The sequence below is a fragment of the Caloenas nicobarica genome, chromosome 3, assembly GCF_036013445.1.
Source record: "Caloenas nicobarica isolate bCalNic1 chromosome 3, bCalNic1.hap1, whole genome shotgun sequence".
Classification (NCBI taxonomy): domain Eukaryota; kingdom Metazoa; phylum Chordata; class Aves; order Columbiformes; family Columbidae; genus Caloenas; species Caloenas nicobarica.
In genome coordinates this window covers 54,313,000-54,334,615 of record NC_088247.1, presented here as the reverse complement: position 1 = coordinate 54,334,615, position 21,616 = coordinate 54,313,000, and positions in this window count along the sequence as shown.

Sequence of the window (21,616 nt, the reverse complement as noted above, 5' to 3'; positions counted from 1 at the left end):
TCAGGGTCTGCACTTCGGGGGGCAGAAGGGTGAACACTGCAAGCTGCAAGGCTCTGCAAACTGGTCACCTGTAAAGCTGTTTTACATTAACAACCAGCCCAGGTCCAGTGACCATTCTGGCCTCTCCACAAGAACAGAAAGTCCTTGACAACACACTTGTTGGTTATATGATGGTGCTGCACTCTCTTGGGACCTAAGGAATCTTGGAGAAGACATGCTGGATAACAGATAGGGTCAGTGGGCTTAGGATTCATCTCCCTAATTCATCTTCTAAAATAAACCACAGTTTGATGACACTTTTGTTGGGAAATCTTGACCAGAACTATGATAATGTAGTAGTAGAAGATGGACTACATACACCCTGAGCTTCAAGCTAAGAAGAGGAGAAGGCTCAGATTGTTGTCTCTAACTCTTTGGGATGAAGGAGAAGCTCTGGTACCTGGCAAAGACCGACATCGTGCATGGGGTCCCTAATGCCTTAAATATGTGACCATGCAGTTCCTTTGATAAAAGTATACATTATTTTAAGGTAGAATTCTGGATGATAACCCGTTCTTCTGCCTGGTCTCTTCTATTCCCTTCTTAATTTCAGGTGGGCTCTTGGATGAGCATCCAACAAGCATACTATATTTGTGCGTGAAATGTCTGTGGTGTATGTTGTTTGTTCTCTCCATGTATCCTTAGTGAGTATGCAGGCTGCTGGAGTTAGGTTTGTGTTCTTAAATGCAGTTTAATTTTTCAGATTAGGCTATATATCTCTTCAATGGTTATTTAAGTCAAGGTGAAAGAACCATATGACTGTATAAGCCGTATATGGCTTGTGAGATATTCAGCTCCTGCAAGATGTATTTTAGTCATCTCCAGGAATGTTCTGTGTCTTACCTAGACAGGCTTAACCATTGTATTGTTCTGCTTTTACCAAGGAGCAGGAATGTCAACCAAATTTGTATTGTGTTATTTTTTTTCAACAGAAGTGATATGGATTAGGAATTGGAAATTTCTTATTGCTATAACAATATAACATAGAAATGGCCATGAAAATGTAAAAAGAACAGCATTATATTAGGACCAGAAAAGAAGTAAACCACATGTCTATCCGATCTACTACTGCTGTTCTCATGAAAAGACGGACAAAACAGGTATTTTAGACAGAGAAAAGCATTGAATAGAAACAATGTATGGAACAATAATATGTAAGACTGCACTGACTTCTTTCTAGAGACATGAAGCTCAGAGTTCAACTGATGCTGTTAACAGTCTGAATTCAGATTAGGTAACGGCCAAAGGGGTTTCAGAAAAAAAAATGTAATAGTTAAAAACCAGTATCATATCACTGTTTCTCAATGAAATATACTAGAAATATGCTGATATTTTGTATTTTGCTTGGTCTCTGGGAAGAGAAGATGTCATTGTTGCATCTATTCTTATGGGGAGCTAATGGCTTCTAATGCATTTTGGCACATGTAACCCATAGATAGCATACTAACCTGTAAGATATCTTTTTCTTGAAATTTCTCTTGACGTTATCATTACAAAGTTCAACAAAAATGTAATGGTTTATTAGTCTTCCTCAAATACCAAGACAAATTATTACAATAAGTAATAAACGGTAAGTAAATAAGCAGACAAAAGGCCTAGTGATTCTAAATAGATCGCTGTTCATCCAAATATAATTTAAATTATCCTGATAACATTTAAAAAAAATGTTTCTTGTTGTAAACAAAATCGGAAATGAAACCATCCCTGACAGAAATATGTTTGGCCACAGTCCAGCCCAAATAATGCTTTTCTTCTTTCCTTGTCTTTTTTAAGTAAACGCTCCTCAACAAATAAGTTTATCTTTCTCTGTCTGGAATTCTTTTGTATTAGTCATTCTGCTGCACAGAAAAACAGTGAACATTCAGTTTGCATGCCACACTGCAAGGAGACATAAGGCATTTATTATAAATGAATTCCAAATAATTAGTGTAAGAGATCATGAAATGTACATCGGAAAAAAGATTGCCTGAGATGTATTGCAAACAAGAGGGAGTCCAGGACATTGATAGGTAATCTGTACTAGTGCTGTTCCCTCAGGGGTCTTCTACAGGTCATTCATATTTCTGGAGTAGAAATGTATGCTATATGAAATGGAAAATTTATTTTAAAAATTTTCCACTACGCCATTTGAGTTTTGATTCTTCTTACCTCTGTTGTCCTTGTAAGGTGGGCAATTGATATTGCTATCGTTATCTCATTTTGGAAAAGCTCTGCCTTTTAAAGCTCCACTGCCACTTTAGAGAATCGTCATTTCCTTGCCAGGTCACAGCAACACCCACACTACAGAGAACACAAATATAATCAAAATTGGGGCAAGAGTTAATGGGATAAGCAAGAGGAATCAAAAATTGAATGTACAGAGACCTAAGCTTTCTAAACGAGCCGGTGTAAGTCACAAGATTAGTCACTGCAGAGAAAACTTCAGAGTATATGTTTGGGACTCCCCTATATCATATCCAAGAACAAAGCTTCCATTATCAGAGTTGTCTGCATGATGCAAAGTTCATTTTTTCTAAAGATTTTGTACTATTTATGCTCTATATGAGGTTAAGCTTATAGCAAACTTTTTTTCAAGTAAATGTCTTGAGAAAGAACTACCGATGTTACAAATGAAGGAGAAACCCAAATATCTTTTGAAATTTTATTTTATTTTTAAGAATGGTACATTAAAAAAATCATCTTGCTGGACAGAAAGATGTTCCTAATTTCCAGCAAAGCCCAAGCCCCTTTACTGCCGTGACATCAATTGTCTCTGTGAAAAACGCTGTTTTTCAGATTAGTACTTCACAGTTGCTGGTCCTTGAAGTCAGGCTTGAGCACGCTAACATTATTATTCATCCCATATGGTCCTAATAGAAAAAGAAATAAAGGTGAAATTTTTATGAGATAATTTTCAAATTGGCCAGTAAATGAATTTAGCACACGAAAAGTTGATAACATTTACTGGACCACAAAAAGGCAAAGCAAAGCTATGAAGCATTAATAGACCATCCTTAGAACTTTCCAGTCCTCTTAACAGCTGAAACAAAATTACCATCATTAAATGACCAGTGAAATGGAAGCAGTAGGATAGGCTCATAAAATAAAACATTTGATACCTCTATACTTTCACAAGAAAACACCTCAGAGAAGGAGTAATTTAGCAACTTGAATCTCAATGCTTTTTTGTTCAAAACTCACTAAAACACTTTTGAGAATGTGTGGATATTTATTTTCAAATAATTGTCATTCTGCACAGTCTTTCAGGAGAAGAAGAGGGTTCTTCATGTCTTTATGCTAGCAAAGTTCTTGTTATGTTCATAGACCCATAAATCACTAGGTCAAGGTTTCCCACTAGCATTTTATCATGGCCCTGATTCAAAGCCACTGAACTCAATGCAAAACCTCCTGTTGACTTCATAGGCTTTGGATCAAGGCCCAGGTGGCTACTGAGTGGAGTGCATAAGAGACTTTCTAACCTGAAAGAATGATCTCATTTATAAACAAGCTCCCTTCTGTGGAAATCTCACGTATTTTCAGTGACTATTCAGAGGCTTTGGTAGGTACAGTTGGTAGGTGAATAATTAGTACCGTGTACCAAGGTTAAGATTTCTCTAACAAAAATGTGTATCTGTGTACTGTGCAGGGAACATGGGGCAGCTAGGAAGCATCAGAGCTGCTGTCTATGTACGCAAACAATGTGTCTGTATATGTGTTTCATAACTTTAAACTATGTATGCAAAGAGAGTCATGCATGTCATGTATGCAAAGAAAAGTATGAAGCCTGCTATGCAATTTGTCTGTGGAAGAAATATCTGATATGTTGAGGAACATATACTTACTGATGCGGCAACAACAGTGCATTGAAAAACAAAGGCAGAAACACCTAGGTTAACTCCAAACTGTGAGCAGAGCAGAGGATCTAATTCTGACAGTTTTGTGATTTGCTGCATGGTGGTTCTGCTGATAGTCTCGATATTTTTTCTGGATGCATAAGAGATAAATCTTGCTTAAATCTTTCTAAAGAGAAGCACAGTCAAGATTTCACTTTAGATGGCAGGTATGTCAAAAGTTGAGTCCTGTAAATGAACTGTTTTTAGCTGATACGAATAGAAGAAGCACGTATACAGACACATTTTTTAAAGTTTATCTCTATGAACAATTAAGCTTAAGATTAGAGAACAAGTGAGCCCTACTTAGCTGCACTACTGAGACCTATAATAAATATAAAAATAATAATATAAAAATATTTTTTATTATGGTCACTTTTGAGAAAATGAAACAAAACAACAGACAGGCCCTGAAATATATAAAAGAATTCCATGTCTCTCTGTTTATGTCTTCCAGAATATTATATGAGGCATAATCCGTAGGAAAGTACAGATGTTGGAAGCCAATTTCTTGGGGATTTTATCTGCATCTGATTTGTAAAAGCTCAAGATCTGCTACTAAAGAAAAAGTATTCCCATTTAATATTTAACCCAGATGTCAGTGGTTAGATACGTACCACAGTTGCATCTTTTAGAGATGTTTTCAGCTTGGGAGACAATGGTGCACACATTTAGAGATTCATTGCTGGAATAAAGCATTTTCTCAATGGCTCTACTGAAGTCCATTCCTATTTTTAAACTTTTGAAACTAACCTTTTAATGTAATTCCAAGATGCAGTCATCTAGGAAATTAATGCTCTGATGATGTGATAAACTACACTGAGCTGTAGCAGTTCCATTCGATTTACTTTAGCTGAGACACTAAAGAGTTCTAAATTAAATCAATAAAGGTCATTTTATTTAAACAAGGATGATTCTTCAAAGAGTAGTGTCTCTTCAGCACAGAAAAGCAGAGAATTATTGTTTGCAAGACAAGACTTCTTCTCTTTGTTCCAAGTTAAGTGATCAACCACCAGCCTTCTCTCTTGTTTGCTAGGCTTAATATTGGTTAACTGAAGGCAAGTTCAGGCACTTAGAGAGAAATTTGAAAAGCAACATGTTGCTTCTTATCATTTGAGCGGAGAAGATGAGTGTTCTGTCATCCTTCAATGCAAACAGGCATGACTTGACTGAGCAATATGTTATACAAAGTAAAAGAACCTCTGAGGGGAGATAGAAATATGCTATAAGTTGTCAAAAAGAAAAAAAAAAGCTATGACAGATGTGACAATATGTTTTGGCCTGTTGTTTCACTTCTTTGAGGTTACTCTTAGAAGTTGACAGTGAGGCACTCTCCAGAGCTACTTTCATGCTGTGAGAAGGGTGGGAAGAGAAAGAAATAGGGAAGCAGCTGTGGGAGTGCAGTTTTACTGTTGAGTACGTGGAAGAGCAGTATTTTTGAATATCAGCACTTAACACAGCACAGTTCCACAGTGTATAAAAGGGGAAATTTTGGATGGAAGTCCCCATATTGTCATATGTTCTCCTCAGGGCAAGAATGTTTTCGCTCTTATATTTTGACAGCCAAAACAGATTTGTTGCAAAAGAACAGTTGGTAGACTTTTCCGTTTTAATCGAGCTAGAACCACAAGTGAAATCTATATGATTTCCTCATGTCTTCAGAAATATAACTTTGGGGTCTGGTGTAATCCTGGATTCCCACATAAACTTCAATGTCAACATCAGATTAGCAAGATCTCGCCTCTAGTATACCCACAGATCGGCGGATTGCTTCTTGCAAAAGAACTAGAAACAAGCACAGAACAAGATAAAATCAAGAAGCAAGAAGTACACCAAGAACTGCTGACAGCGCACTGAGACGCTGCCCTTATTTGAATTTGTCTTTGAGTTATGAAGGGCCTGGACACCCACTGTAGCGGCAGGCCCAGATACATTGCCCTTCCAGGTACATTCAGCCTCAGTTTTGAATGCTAATTCATAGCTATTGTGATAAGTTGCATCACATACTCCATAATTATGTTCCAATTCTGATCTGATAGGTAGCTGCACATAAGCACGGATAGGAAAAAAAATACTTTTGTGCCTGTGAGAACATGATCAGAATCATAGCCATGGTGAAGGACTCAGAGATTATCTCCTTGCATGAACTAATCTGACTCTGTATTAATTTTTAACATTAAACTTATAACATTATTTGTCCAGCAAAGCCTACATGGTAGGCAGAAATACATATGTTCTTCCCAGTGTGCTTAACTTAGCTGGTTCAGTGAGGAGACTCCTGGACTATTTTGAACTTCTTGGATATATTGCAGAATACTAATATACATGCTGAAAAGTATATTTGCTATTTAAAAGGCTCTCCCAATATATATATGTATTTTTTTTATGAGAGGACAAGTTTTCAGGAAATAATTCTTGCAGGGAAGAGAGAAAATGTCAAATAATGACTGAAAAATGCTCCGATATCAGGTGCAGATTAAAGATGCTAATTTATTGTTTCACAATATGACAAGACACTGTCAAAAATGAATAAGTAAATCAAATGCATAGAAACAATCTCATTTTATCGTTTTGACACAGAGGAGGGAATTGCTTCCTATGTTAATTATTCCTTGATCAATGCAAGTAACAGAAGAAACACTTAAAACATAATTATCCTGAAGTATGGCACTTTTTGGTACATAGATCATTTTAAATGACTGTGCAATAAACTGTCTAATAAAATTTTCAGCAAGACCAAACTTTTTTATTTAAACGTCCATAAAGTTTAATAATCAGGTGTGACATTCCTAGAAGATACTCTAACTTGTATAACTGAGTAGGAGAACAATATGCAAAAGGGAGTCAAGAAGACAAGAGACCCATTCATATGTGAAGTTAATGGGGAACAGCAGGCCAACTTCTTTGAATGGACATTTTCATCTTGCAACTACTCATTAGTTGTTCACCTCAGCTCTGGTTTAGCTCACAACACTCATCCCCTTTATGGATTTATGCCATAAGGGTCTTCTTGTGGCTTTTACTAGCATTAAGGAGAGCATCTGAAATCAAAAGAACTAGTGCACCAAATCAACATGGTGTAGGTGCTGAGTCGTACGGATAATGTGCACCGAGCAAAGGACAAGCATTGTATCTCTGCACATAAACTCTGTTCAAAACTAGCCTCTAGCTACCAGCATGCTTTCATGGGGACAGGTAGTAAGATGAAAACATCATGACTGCTCCACACTTCAGCATCAAAATGGGCCAACAGAAACATATAGATCAATTGCTCGGCCTTGTAAGGACATACACACAGGTACCAACATTCCCCACCCAAGGCTCTGGAATCATCCAGAAAAATGCTTAAGAAAGACAGGTCATTGCTATGCTACCTAGGCAGGAAGAGTGTTGGAAGACAAATACCAAGTACCAGCCAGAGAAAATGGTCCAGATTATCAATTCTGAATAAAGTTGGAGATCATAGCCAAAGGAGAGACAGATTCCTGCTAAGAAAGGTGCATTGGTCTAACGTGACTGCAAACCCAAACCAAGACATATCATAGAGAAGGTAGATGTGATTCTTCTCAGACTTACCAGTCAAGAACTTGTGTTTACAAGTGGCAGAAGACAATTTTATGGGTACAGAATCTTTAAGGAGATCTGCTGTTTTCTCCAGAATTACAGGTCTCTGATGGTATTGCATGATGGCTTATTTATGCCTTGCTTTCCTGGCATATTTCCCCTGGACAAATTCTAACCAAGAGTTCAGAGAAATCTTAGCCTATGTGGTGGCATTAGATTGATGGAAGAGGAGTAAGGAAAGAGAAGTCTGAAGTGTTTGTTTTTACATACCTGAAAAGAGAGTCTTGCATCTAAGCACAGATGAGACCTCTAGTACCTTACAACCAGTCACTAGAAACCGTTTTGTGCTTAGCTCTTAGAGGTGCCAATGACTGAGTCCCTTTGCAGCAAAGCTGGTGCTGATAATACAGATAGGTATTTCATATTGATAAAATAGTTCAGGAGCTAAATTTTAATTCTTCTGAGGGCAGGAAGGACCATGGACTCATCACCCGATTTTGTCCATACACTTGCAAATAGCACCACTAGACATACATCTGCACAGCTTGCGGCCTGAAGAAGAACAAAGGATACAGCTTCCCACTCCATTTGTTTTCTAAAAACACCATTAACAATTGTATGAGTGACACAGGCTCCTTGAACTCAGGTCTTGGCAAACAATGCAGTTCTTTGGTTCGTCTTTAACTGGACAAACGATGCAGAACATCTCCTATTATAAATTCAGTTGAGTTTTATTCTACACAACAGAAACACTTTTTCTGGATGGATGGGCCATTTTTTACAGACAAAGAGTACATTGAGAGTAAATTAAGCATATCTAATTGGAGAAGCGAATCTCTCACAGTTTCAGAAGACTTTGGTCTCAGTAAACAAGCTGCTCTTCACATGCCAGAACTAGCAGTATCACAACAAAGAGCTTCTTATGCTTTGTGCAAGCCAAATGCCATCAGTCCCAAGATGATCACTACACCTGCTTTTTTCTAGAATGGATGAATACAAGCCCTTTCTATGAATTCATTTTCCAATTCTTGTAGCTTTGGTTGGTACTTATACACTAATTTGTCCTTTAGTAACCATTGTGTTTTAGAGTTATGTAATTATTTCAGATGCACATCAGAATTTGTCTTTTAGAATATGGGCAGAAGCAACAGGTGAGGTGTTCCGCTGGAGAACAATAGACACTGAACAATTTGTCTTGAAGACTTCAGTGGGCAGAGCAGTCAGGTTCAGACTCAGAGCAAAGTTTAATAATGATGCCCCTGCTCAAGGATCAAGAAGAGTTTGAAGAGAGAAGTAGAAGAGTTTGTTACAAATTAATTTCTGTATGGACTATGATGAAGCACATTTTTCTGTTATTTGTGATGGTGTCTCAAAAACCAAGTCCTCAATCCTTCAGGTTGATTTCTGTGCAAACATATGACAGAAGGCTGATATCTGTCTTATGAAGCTTTATAGTCTATACACAAAACAAAAATAGATAGTGGGTAAAGACATGATGGTGAAGATGCACAAGGTGATAATGAAACTATGCATGTACAAGCCTAATGTTAGCATATAGCCTAATGACCTAAAAGAACCATATTTGACAGAAATCCAGTTATATTACTTGTAAGAAAAACTGTTGTAGTTAAGATTATGTTGCTGTGTGTGAAAACGTTTCATAACACCAGCTTCACGTAAAAAGGCTCTTAGGCTTTAACTTGTCATTAAAGCAGACCAATTTCCAAACCTCACTATGCAGACACTTAAAAAACCTGTGTTTTCAAACTATTAGATTAACTCGATTGTTCAGTAGCACTCCATTTTTGCATAATTTTTGCAGAAACATTTCTACTCTTGTGGGTTTTGTTGTTGTTGTTGTTGTTTTTAACTAATAATAGAACTACAGAAGAAAACAATGATCAGATTCAAACCAAAGAGCCAGAGGCAGGGCATATAAGAATTCAGGTTCCCAAATCATCTTAATCTGGTTCTACTTTGGTACCTCTTTTTGGATGAAACACGCCCAGTGTGACTGAAGATAGGTATGTCAGAGCAAGTCCAGGTTCTAGTCCAATATTTTTAGTAAAGCATATAAGCTGGTGTCTTGAAAACATGTTAAGAAGTCTGCCTTGCTTGTTTGTTATATGTAATCTTTCTTCAATGAGGCAAGAGATTTGTGACATAAACGTTCCATGGTCATGTAATTAAAGCCTTCATTGTAAAATGAGAAAGAACTAAGATTGCACTGGCAACCCACGCACTGGCACTTCCTAGCTTGATTTTTCTCCCAGTATTGTACAAAAGATACTTAATAATTAAAGCAACAAAAAAATATCCCAAAATAAAATCCCGAGGCAGTACAGTTGCAATGGGTCTCATTGTAAAGTCAGAGTTTGCCTAGAGCTATCTTAGTTATGACAATTATTGTCTTTTCTCAGAGGTAATTCTTGGCAAATGTTGACTATACAAAGCACATATTGTAGACATAAGTTTTGGACTGTATTTAAGCATTGACGTGAATTTTTTTAATGTTCTTTTCTCAGCTTCTTTGAAATATGAAGGCAGATGTCACGATCTCAATTTAGTCAGTTAAACATGGGTGTGTTTTGCCTTTTTCCATGTCTCAAGATACCCTGCATGACGTTCAGATGCTAGTCCAGAAGGGCACAGGTCTCCCATACAACCTGTATCTTGTCTGCCATCCCCCTGTAGATGCCCTAGATAATCTATGGCACGAGCCAGGTCTGATTAGGGAATTTTATCGCAGTGTATAGTTCTGGACTTACGCAGTGACTTGTTTTCATTTCAGTGAAATATTTATGGAAGTTTCCGTGGCAAATTACTATTACTCCATTTGTGACTTCTCGCATCTTTCTATAAAATGGCAAAAGTTACTAAGCAGTGCCTAGGAGTGTTCACACTGGTGAAGACACCAGTCTCTGAGCAAAGAGAGGAGTTCAAAGCATTTCTCTACTATTGATTGTCTGGGTGACAAAGTCCAAACTGCTTCATTTCCCCTTTCACTTAATGAGGATAATAAACAACTCCTTTCTACAATGCTCTGAGCTCAAGCTACGAAGACATATTGGGCTTTTCTTATAGAAAACAGTCTGTATTGGGGAATATGTAAAGATATTGCACACCAAAAAGTTAGCACATTACTTCTCTACAAGCACTGAAAGTTAGCCCTTCTAGGTAACTGCAGTAGGCGGAGGAGAAATGGGGTACCAGCATGCTAATGGAGGGCTTGTCAAGTTTTACTTTTCTCCTTTTTGAGGAAAGAAATGCAAGGGAGTGAAACGGGATGAGTAGAAAATGTTTGCCAGAAGCCAGTGGTAAATGAAGCTCTAGCTACAGCCAACTGTAAAGATTTTTTTCTGGTTTATAAAACAGTGAATTTGGGCTCTAGGCTGCTCTTCTGATTGTCCTTATGAGGGTGAGCTGATCCAACAGCTTCTTGTTTTAAAATATCTTTTCCATAACCAACAAAACCCCACATAGTTTCTCTAGAACTGCTGCTGCAGACTGGTATTAGTGGTCTTGCTTTGAAGTTTGAAAACATGGAAAACTTCTGTCAGAGCCAGCCTGATGATGTGTTTGTTCTTTGTACTGCTGTTCAGCTCAAGATGTCACTCCCTGAACCGGCCACAGCTGCCAGTGTGGCTGAAATTGTGGATTCAGGTCTCCACAGAGAATTGACCTGAAAAGCAGAGTCTTTCAAAGATCTCTCCTGCTTAAAGTAGATTTGTTTTGGAAGTAGGCTAGTATACTTACCTTTAGCATGGGCGTCTCTATGTGGTTCTGAATTCTTCTGTAAGGATGTATCCAGAAGTCAGACTTAGGACTACCTCTGACTGATTTGAACAGCAGAGATCAGTAATAGGCAATAAGGAAGTTTCCATCCTCCTTGTCCAAAAGAAATCGATTTTCAGGATCATGTTTCCAGAAATTGGTGTCGGATGGTATACTAGGAAAAATACAGATACTAGACCACAGTAGAGATGCAGGAGAACAGAGAACGTAATTTGTGTGTGATTACAGTTCTGTGTACCTCTCAGTACTGGGTAGGAGTTATTAGTCCACAAGGACGGTGAGTTAAAGCACGGCTGCAATTTCATGAGGCCAGATAAACTGACTCAGCAGCTCATACTTCCCAGTCCCTTCTGCTCCTTTTCCTGCTCCTTGCTCTGGGCTCCCTGTGCTTATCGTGCATCAGCTGCAGCACTGTGACTGGCTACCCAATGCCTATGGTGGAAGGCTCAGAGAAGATAGGTATTCCACATATTCTTTCCTGGCAATTAGGGCTGTCCAGTGTCATGACAGATAAAGAGATGATAAAGGCACTGGTAATGGGAATCACATCAGTATCTTAATTTAACTCTATGTTGCAATTCCTATACTGGGCTCGTTTTGTGATTTAAGTACATTATTGCATCACTGTGCTAAACTAAAATCCATGTAATGTCAAGTAGCTGCAAATAAGTAAATTTGGAATTAAACATTAAACCCTTGGCATATGGAATATTTAACAGAACCTAATCAGGGAGTATTGAATCCTGACTAGCACACAACATCCCATTATAAGCAGGTTTAACTCACTAACACTGCAAAAAAAATACCCTTACAAATAGAAGTGGATGGTTTTCTGTCAACTCAGTGATGTTGGGTTTTCTCAGGGATGTGTTTTATGGGTGTTGTGAGGCAGCGGATGGGGTGGAAGAAGAGCTAAAGCAAAGAGAAGGAGGAATAGACCGGGAGAGAGCAAAAGAAGTCACTTTGGCTGTAGTGATGAACTACACTGATTCAGTTGCTTATGAAATCATAGACTAAGGTTTTATTTTTGAGAGCTAAGACAGTGCACACAGGCATTTTCTGCTGATATGTGGTAACTCATGATGACTAGAACCCTAACCCTGAGCTCCAAAACAAAGTCTGCAGCAAGTAGAAGAAAAATATGGCAGAAAGTATTGGAAGAGGCTTTGCAGGTCATCAATCCTAGTCCTTTCTCAGCTGAACCTTGTGAAAACAGAACATTCTTGAGGGCAGTTACAGTCATATTTGCTCCTCAACAAGCAGATGTTTACTCCAGAAGTTAAAATATGGACATATTGAGTACAACCATGTGAGAAATCACAGTGATGCTCCCAGCTCTCTCCAGAGACTGGTCATTCTGGCAGAGTGAGGTCTCCTAAGCTCTCATTTATAAGTGTGAGACCAATACTTCTATTGTGCATGATCAGTTCCAGACAGGACCTAGAGAATGGGAAATAAAACAAGTTGATGAAGGGGGCACTCGCTGTAGCACATTCTACATTCGAACATATTCACTAATAATCAGCCAACATCTTGATCGTGTTTTTATTTGTAACATTTCCTGCTTAACGCACGACTGGCTCTGGTCTATATTAGAGAACAATCCTGGCAGTCTTTGTTGTAAAGGCGCAGTTATTAACAGCACTGAATGCTCTGGACCCACTGGAAAAAAGTGTACAAGCACATATTAGCTACTGGACAAGTATTGCTGTGCTTAACACATGTAAAATTGCTTCCTAAATATCTTACAGAAGAGCAGATGTGAGTCATACTTTGTAGCAATGTAGGTGTCACCCTTGACGCAAATTCTTTATAATTTGCTTGTTTCCTCTTCTTCTGCTTCTAGATCTGTGACAGTGAATGCAAAAGGCTTTCTGTGTGCATTGCATCTGGCATTTAACATTGAGTAAGACATTAACCTCTCTATTACGTTGTCACTGCTGATGCTGCTGCATTGCATTCCTTGTCCTGTTGCTTCATCCTTTACATGCAGCTCTCTGGAATCAGTTCAACTTGCAGAGGTTCATTCCCTGTTCCCTTGTCCCAGACAAGTGACTCAGCCTTCATTTTAATTACACCAGTTGGTTTATGATTAACATCTGTTACTGGCCCCACACAAAAAACCAGGACAGATGGACTTAGAGGGCCCATGATGTTCTTGGTTTTCTGAAGTGGGGAGCAGCTACCAAAATGTCTCAAGAACACACAAAACAGCTTCCAGAGTTAATATTAACCATAACATGGTCATCATCCTAAACTAACTGAATGCTCCAGCTACAGAACTAGGAACAGGAGTCTTTATTGTGAGCTGAGACTTCTTCTTTTCCCTACATTTTCCATTTAATTATGAGAAGATATGGAATACAACAAAAAAATTCTTAAATCACTACCTCAGTGGAATAATTCAGAACACAACTACTTCATGTTCTTTTAATCAGTAGTAAGGTACATATAACATTCTTGAAAAGGAAGACGGAAAGGGAAGAGGAGAAAGGTACTAAATAGCCTTCAGTAATATTGTCATAACACTGGGCTTAGTCAGAATGCTCACCAATAATTGTTTCTTACCATCTTAGTTAATATTCTTTGTTTCCCTGAAATATTCTTTGAAAAAGCTGATTGAAACAAAATGAAGAGGCAACTCTATTTAAGTATTATACTTCTGGATTAAGTGAAAGAAAATGAAAGCTCTGCATTACAACTGCTTACCTTTACATATATACATAAAAAACATTTTTCTTTCTTAAGTTCTGATTGTTAATCTAAATTTGAGTATGACTATCTGCTCCTTTTACTGACAATATTTTATTGTGCATAAAATTGTCATAAACACAGTGGACTTCTAGTTCTGCAAATTGCTGTAAAATAAGCTGAGAAAATATTATGTGTCTTTAAATAGGTTATAGATTCCTTGAATCGTGAATAAGAGAAAGGATTCAATCAAATCCCATCCTTCTTTCCTGAACGTGAAGGAAGCTCAAATGAGACTCCAGATGTAAGGTTTGTATTTTGTTTCTGTTTTCTTAATAGAACAAATATGAATCTTGGCACAGATCAGCCATAACTCTATTTTCTATTCCAACAATGTGTGGAAGCATATACTTAATTTGAAACTTGTGAATAATCCCATAGATGCCATAGTTCAGGACTAAATGTCGAACACAGCTTTGTGGGTCAGGTGTATTCCCAAATTGAATAATCAAAGTCCAAAGTCATAATCTACTTTTCTTCATAGATGGACTACATGAAATGTATAGTGTAATAAATTCTCACAGAGAAGCTGAAAATCTGCCTGAAGTTGCCTATCAAAAATATATTAATAGATAAAAATATACGTGTGGATAAAATGACTAAAGGCATTTCCATGAAACAAAAAGTTATATAAGAGCTGATTTGCCTCACCTATATGCCTGGTGTCATAGGAGTACACTTATTTTTTTTAATTCAGTTTTTTTAAGAAAGTAACAAAATGATCTGGTAAAACACATTTCCAAATAGATCTCTTTTGGCAAGAGTCTGAAATGAAGTCCTTTGAGAGGGGAGACTGCAGCCTGAGAATTTTGGTTCTCTGTCTGCTTTGGAGGCCTCCTTGCATTCCTTGTTTCCCACTCAGAACAAAATTTTAAAGTTGCTGAGGCAGCTTCTTGCAGTCTCTAATCCTGAGAGGGAGGGAATGTGTGCTTGATTCCCAGCCCATTGGACTCAGAAGAAAATCACTTGCTGGCTTCAACAGTCTCATTGGATTTGACTTGTCCTCCTCAAATTAATAATTTATCTGCTCAGAAATCTGCTGCGTGAAAGTGAGAGAGACCCCTGATAGTTGTGGAGAAACACTGGGTCCGTCCCCCAGTTCCATTGAACTCGGCGGAACGCTACTTCCAAAATAAGTCCATGGTACTTGGGTTGCATTAGTGTGTAGCTATTTCCTCCTTTGAAAGAAAGCTTGATTCTGTAAACCAGGACATTCGAAAATCCAAAATGTGTAAATGAAAATAAACTTTTAAGGAGTTTAAATGTAAATTTCTCCCATGGCCTATTTATTTTATGTTCAAGTCTCAGCAATTCTGCAGTTTAGCTGATACCAGAAATATAAAGCATTTGAAATATAAAAAGCAGAGGGTGTTTTTATGAGATTTCCAGATCGATGTTGCAGACCCAATGTATTGGCATCCAAACGTTCAAGTGCACATCTGAACCAACATGCTAAGACAGAGATCCACTACTTTTCAAGTACAAGTGTCTCTTTTTTCTTAATCTGTTTATGAAATATTGAGAATAGAACATCTGGTTTAAATTAATAACTTGACCATTGTTCTGAAGCCAGACTATAAAATGCTCTTTTTCATTGTTTTTTCTCCCTATTCTCTAAATTTCTTCTTCAACTTTATAATAGCAATTTCTTCCGTGTGCAGCAAATTAACAAAGTCCAGTTTCCTATGAACTGTCTTTTATCCCATGGACACTTTGCTAGTCAAATACAGCATATGAAGCAATTTTTATGTGGTCTGGTTGCTGGCAAATGTGTATGGTCTCTGGCCATGCAACTGTGGCCAAATGGCGTCAATTCTGCCTGTGTTTCCTCAGTGGAGACACTAATTTGGGCCTTTCACACTAACCCCGCATTTAGTTCATAGGAATTTTGAGTCTTGCATTCCTCCTTTAAATAAATTGCTCAAGAGGTTCAAAATATATTTGAAAACAGGGACTGCAAGCACATATCAGATAAACAATGTGGTTACATCTCTGGAAAGCTAATGTCCCCTTACTCCCTCTCTCCAAATGCTACTAATTTCAGTAGACTACACAGGTATATACTTCTCAGAGGGTTACTGAGAACAGACAAACCAGCTTCGATGGCAGTTACTGGAAATATCTTAGTTTCTTTCCAGGAGATATGAAGTAAGTCATAAGGGGAAGAAATCTTCTCTTTCATCCTACTCTTGTCAAAGCTGAAAAGTTGGAGGAATTTAGTAAAGCCTGTACAAAACTTGTTGGTCTGCAAAATCAGTCTAAATATGGGCTAGTGATGTGTTTCTGCAATTGAACCGAGCTGTTACAGTAGAGACTGGTGTCAAGATATAGAAAACACCTGGCAGCTCATTTCTTTCAGGAAGAGTATTCTCCTACCTCAGGTCTATGTTTCAGATTGGACTCTGTTAGCTCTACAGGTGATTTTTAAACATGAATACTTTGGAAATATGCTTCAGCATGCTGTGGCAGCTAAAAAGCTTCTCCATTGAGTCCAGTTGTGTGGATTTCACCTCCGGAGTCACCTGGCAGTGAGGGGTTGATACGTTTAAGGCTCAAGGCTTCCCGAGGAAAACCAAACCGTTTTTGCATGCTACTATGCATACTTAGGTCCATGAAGAACAACTACACTTTTTGTTTTCTGACTGAAGCTATCTTTGACTTCTGGAAGAATTATTATGAATAAAGCTTGAAACCTAATTTTCTTTCATGTAGGTTTCACTTACAACCTCCATGGTTCTCAGTGACTCATTTTACTTCCCAGCAATGAAGTCTTTCTCTAAGATTCCCAAATAAACAAACTCTGAGCTTGGCTGGTGTCACTGTATTGGAGGGTACAGCGGCAGTAAGCACTGCTGGGCCAGCCAAGCAAGGCTGGTCATGCACCTTCTCAACAGAGACAGGGCAACACTCTGAAAAGTCTTTTGCTTTCCATACCTGAACAGGACCTGAACAGTACTTACACATTGCACTGCCAACAATGGCTTAAATATTAGTGACATTTCCACATTGTGGATTCTGGCTCAGGATAATTCATAGATACTGAAATTATAAACTAAGGTAATGAAGATGCCCAGTAAAATCAACAGGAAGCACAGCTAAGCAGTGACAGATATATTATTTTTTTTTCTCTTCTGTTTTTTTTTACTCAAACAGACCTAAAACAGAAGAATGAGTCCAGTGACTACAGGGAGGAAACTGGGCTTCAACAGAGTGAAGATATACATCAGCTGAAAATTCTGTCTTCTGCAGATGAGTCATTTTACAAGGTTCAGAGTTTCCATCAGTACAACTGGATTTTTGTCAGTCAATCACAAATATTTTCCTATTGACGTTAGTCTGCAATTTGTTCAAAATTTACTAAACCAATAATAATAGCAAGTAAAAAGAAAATACCTCAGCCTAACTTCATTTTAGTCCGTCTCTATGCCTCCATGTTTCTGATCTTTTTTTATTTTCAGCTTTCCATTTGAGCCATGATTTGAGCATAACTTCTGAAAAACAGCAGCATTGGGTTATAGGCTTCCTGTGTCTTCATACTAATAACTCTAGGTTTCTATCCAAGCTATGACATCTCTCTGTGCAATGTAAACATACTCTGATTATCGAATTTCCATTTGTTTACCAACATTAGGGAAGAATTTGCAGTTGAGTGGAAACGATAAATTCTGCCTGAGGTGAAGTGGGATCCAGGTCATGAGCCCTTATCATTGTTAGCTTTGTGGTGTAACTCACCTCCAGCATGTCCTCTTTACCCCTCTATGCCTTAATACAGAGGTCATGACTCTGTTAATGTTGCAAGTCTTTTTGTAAATGAAAATAGATCATATGAACTTAACACTGAAGGGTTCTGACTAAAATCCTGTAATAACACTTAACATTTGTGCAAGAGGAATAGCTGTTTTTAGAGAAATCTCTGCTGTGTATAGTACAGGGGTGCACATGTGAAAACAAGGCAGAGAAAATCAATCTAAATAACGGATCATTTATAAAACGTGAGCAGTGGGAAAAGAGAAATAAAATGGCAGCTTTTCATGAACCCATAACTGAACGCTCAGAGGACAAAATAGAAAGATTATTGTTTGCAGATGTGATTGTGGCAATAAAAGAAGGACATAATAAACTGACAAACAAACCAACCACTCTTATTTAAAATTGCTACAGAATTCCTCAATAAGCATCCCAAACACGGTGGCGTACAATTGCTGTATTGATAGGGTAATTACGGTGACTCTTGTAGTAAAACCTTTTTGAGTAACTGTGCTTTGAGAATGCTATTGCAGGAAGTTTTAGACTGTTTTAATAGGGAATGAACCAAAGTGAAGTGGTATGGATAGACTGGGAAAGCAAATCAGTATAATAAAAAACAAATGCAAAAAAATGTTGGAAGAGAATAATGGATCCTTAAATATGTCCACATTTTTTCTGGAGAAAAAGATGACTTGGTGACATTCAAACAAAGTGCACTATGCTGAAGAAAGTTAAACCAGTGCAACAGGTTAATAAGGAAGATGAAAGCACAGTTGTACCATGTGCTGTCATAATCTAAGCCGGCACAGGTAATGGTAGCTGTTAAGATGTGAGTGTATCAGTTTTAGAGCATGAGCTCTCTAGGAGATACAGTGCAGTGACACAGGTGCTTTGACATGTCAGTCTCATGGTATATTGTCTTCTCCTGCTGTTGTTACCCGGACCAAGAACAGGCTAGCTGTAGCAGGCATCTGCCACGGTCATCCTTCATTTTGCTGGCAGACATAGTTTCATGGCATAGTTCTTCTCACCCATGGTGAGCTGTCTGAAAGCCGAGCATGTAAACTAGTAGTGTAGGTTCCCTCTTTAGTCAGTGGAGAGGATGCATCTTCCAGAAAGTGATTGATTTCATCCCAGAACAATTGTGCTGCTAGGGAAATGATCCAGTTGCCTAAATATAGGAGCTCGGTACCATTTGAGGTGCCCTACAATATCCAAAACATCATCATGGGGCTGGCAGGCACAACACAGGACTTAAGAGAAACCTTGGCCTTCTAGATAGTCAGTAGCTGAAGGCCAGGTTCCTATGGTGTCTAAAACAACACTAGATGCCTCTGTTTAGGCAACTGAAGCAGGCCTGGAGTATAATTTTTCTTCAGCCAAGGACTAGTTAGCAAGAAATTCTGTGCCAACAGCACAGAACCATCTTAGATACAAAGGAGCTGTTTCTTTTCTGGGAGAAGTGAGGTATTTCTGTTGCTAATTTTCTGTTTTATTTCCAGGAAGGAAAATAAATAAATAAATAAATAAACAAATAAATTAGAGAAAGGAAAAGTCCAGGACAAGCATGTGCTGAACTACACTTTGCCTTGCTATGTTCGGGGTAAGGAAGTGACTACAGAAATAGAATAGTTATGAGGAGAAAGTGTTGCTGAAGAACATTAAATTCGATGGCAGAAGGAGGGGAAGGAAAGATAGTGTTTGACAGAGTGAGAAGAAACATTTCTCCAAAAGAAGGAACTTAGGTGCTGCAGTTGAGGAAGATGACCATAAAGACTATGTCACAGCTGAAACACTGGGAAATTCAGGGGCTCGGACAGGAAAGACCTACAATAAGGCACTAGGGTGGACAGAAACCATGAGATGGCAAAACAATCAGCAAACTGAGCTGACAGATTAGCACCCCAAATAGAAACAAGAAATCAAAAAGCAAAATTAAATTTATCAGAAGGAACAAAGATTCTTGGGGGAAAGTCCATCTTAGCCAGACCAGATTTTGACAAGCTGCTTGGATTCTACAATATTATATTTATGGTAGCATAGGGACAATGACAATACAAGTGCCTATACTATGCCCTTGTGGTGGCAATGAAAGCCACATCTATTTCGTCCTTGGTCCTGAAAGGGTCAAGAAAGACCTGACTGCATTTCTGACCAGAGCATTAAAGTTAAGATCAATAGCTAAGGTAGCTAGCATGGTATGAACACTCTACAGTAGAGCATGAAGGATAATGTTGCTGCATTTCAAGAATTTCACTGTCGACTGGCATCTTCAGATTTTCTAGTGGGTAATTCTATTTTATTTGTGTCAGTTGAAGTGGTATGATGTGATCATCATTCATATTATTAATTACTTGTCCCAAATTCTCAGATGCAGATGTGGGCCACAATGGCATCTAGCTGGAGCAATCATGTTCTGGTTTTTAAGTAATGGCAATCCAAGTGTGTGGGTAGGAAGGTTCGCATTACATGACTCTTGGTTAGGAGTCAAAAAGCAGTATGGTGGGTCACATGTAGCTTAACTAAATGTGAACTCAAGGTGCAGAGTTGAATCCATAGTGAACACTGCTCATGGCATGATTTCATAAAACGTTTTAGTAATCTTAAATGAATTCTGACCACGTAGAAGGTCACAGGACTCCAGGCAGTGATTAGTGCCTTAATTAGCTACATTTGCAGAAAATTCAGTGTGAAAATAAAACCATATGAGAGAGGAGAAAGTTCCTCCTAGACCAAAAGGGCAGAGAAGATGTGAAGTTTTTTAGGGGAAATGAGAACGTGTTGCCCACCTACCTCAAGCGGAAACCAAGAAAGAACGTTTATTGTTACAAATAATCTAGAATAGAGGAGTCTCTAAGCATGCATACTTATGCTATTATTTAATTGTTAACCCAATAACAAGTGAGAATAAGAACAAAAATCTTTCTTTACTAGAACAAACTTCCTGTTTCATTCTAGTTTTTAAAAACACTGGCAATTTGGAAATGCTTAGGTTTCCCTAAGCATGAAGAAACCAGAGCGAAGCAGAACTATTGGTGAACCTGTCAGGAGACTGCACCTTCACTGCAGCTGCTGGGGAAAACTGGGTGCATTAAACAGAGAAAATGTTTGAAGAGAATCTTCCCTGACGGATGTTACTCAGTCCTCCTCTAGCAGGGGGTAAGTGACAGCCCAATAGCTGCAAAGGACTCAATATTCTTATAACCCATGTACATCAGAAAGCAGATAAGAACATTCAAGGTCTCTACATTGCAGTTGACATCTGGGATATGAAAAATCAATAGACCTTTCCTGAGCCACTAAATGATGTGTTTAAGTTCACTGGGCCAACAAAGAGCTGAATCCAGTACTGCATTTTACTTATGTCTTTTATTATGGAATAGGACCTGCATAGCAATTATATATACAGCTACATTTCAGTGATAATACTGCTTAATACACTATTGCAAATTGCTATAAGGGCCTCAGTAATGAAGTGAAGAGAAAAATCTAAGAAAAAACCAAAATGAGTGTGCAGTGGGACAAGTTTGCCACAGCTTAGTATTAGATCTATGTATATCTTCTCGTTATGGCAACCTGATTGAAGATGACCAAAAAGCAGTTTTTTATTATAATATCTAATAGCATAATTAGCTTTGTAAATGGACAAAACTCAAGGTGATTCAGACAAAATGAAGAGAAATAGGAAGTGCTTATAGCTAACTCTTCCCCTACATACTCTGCAAGCAAATCCCTGCTTCCCAGCTTGGTTTTAATTCACTCAGTGACTTTTTTAGTCTCAACAATTTCTTACCTGTCCCCTCCGGTCTGACCAGGGAACAGACCAGTGAAAAGCAAGCCAGACCCTAGAG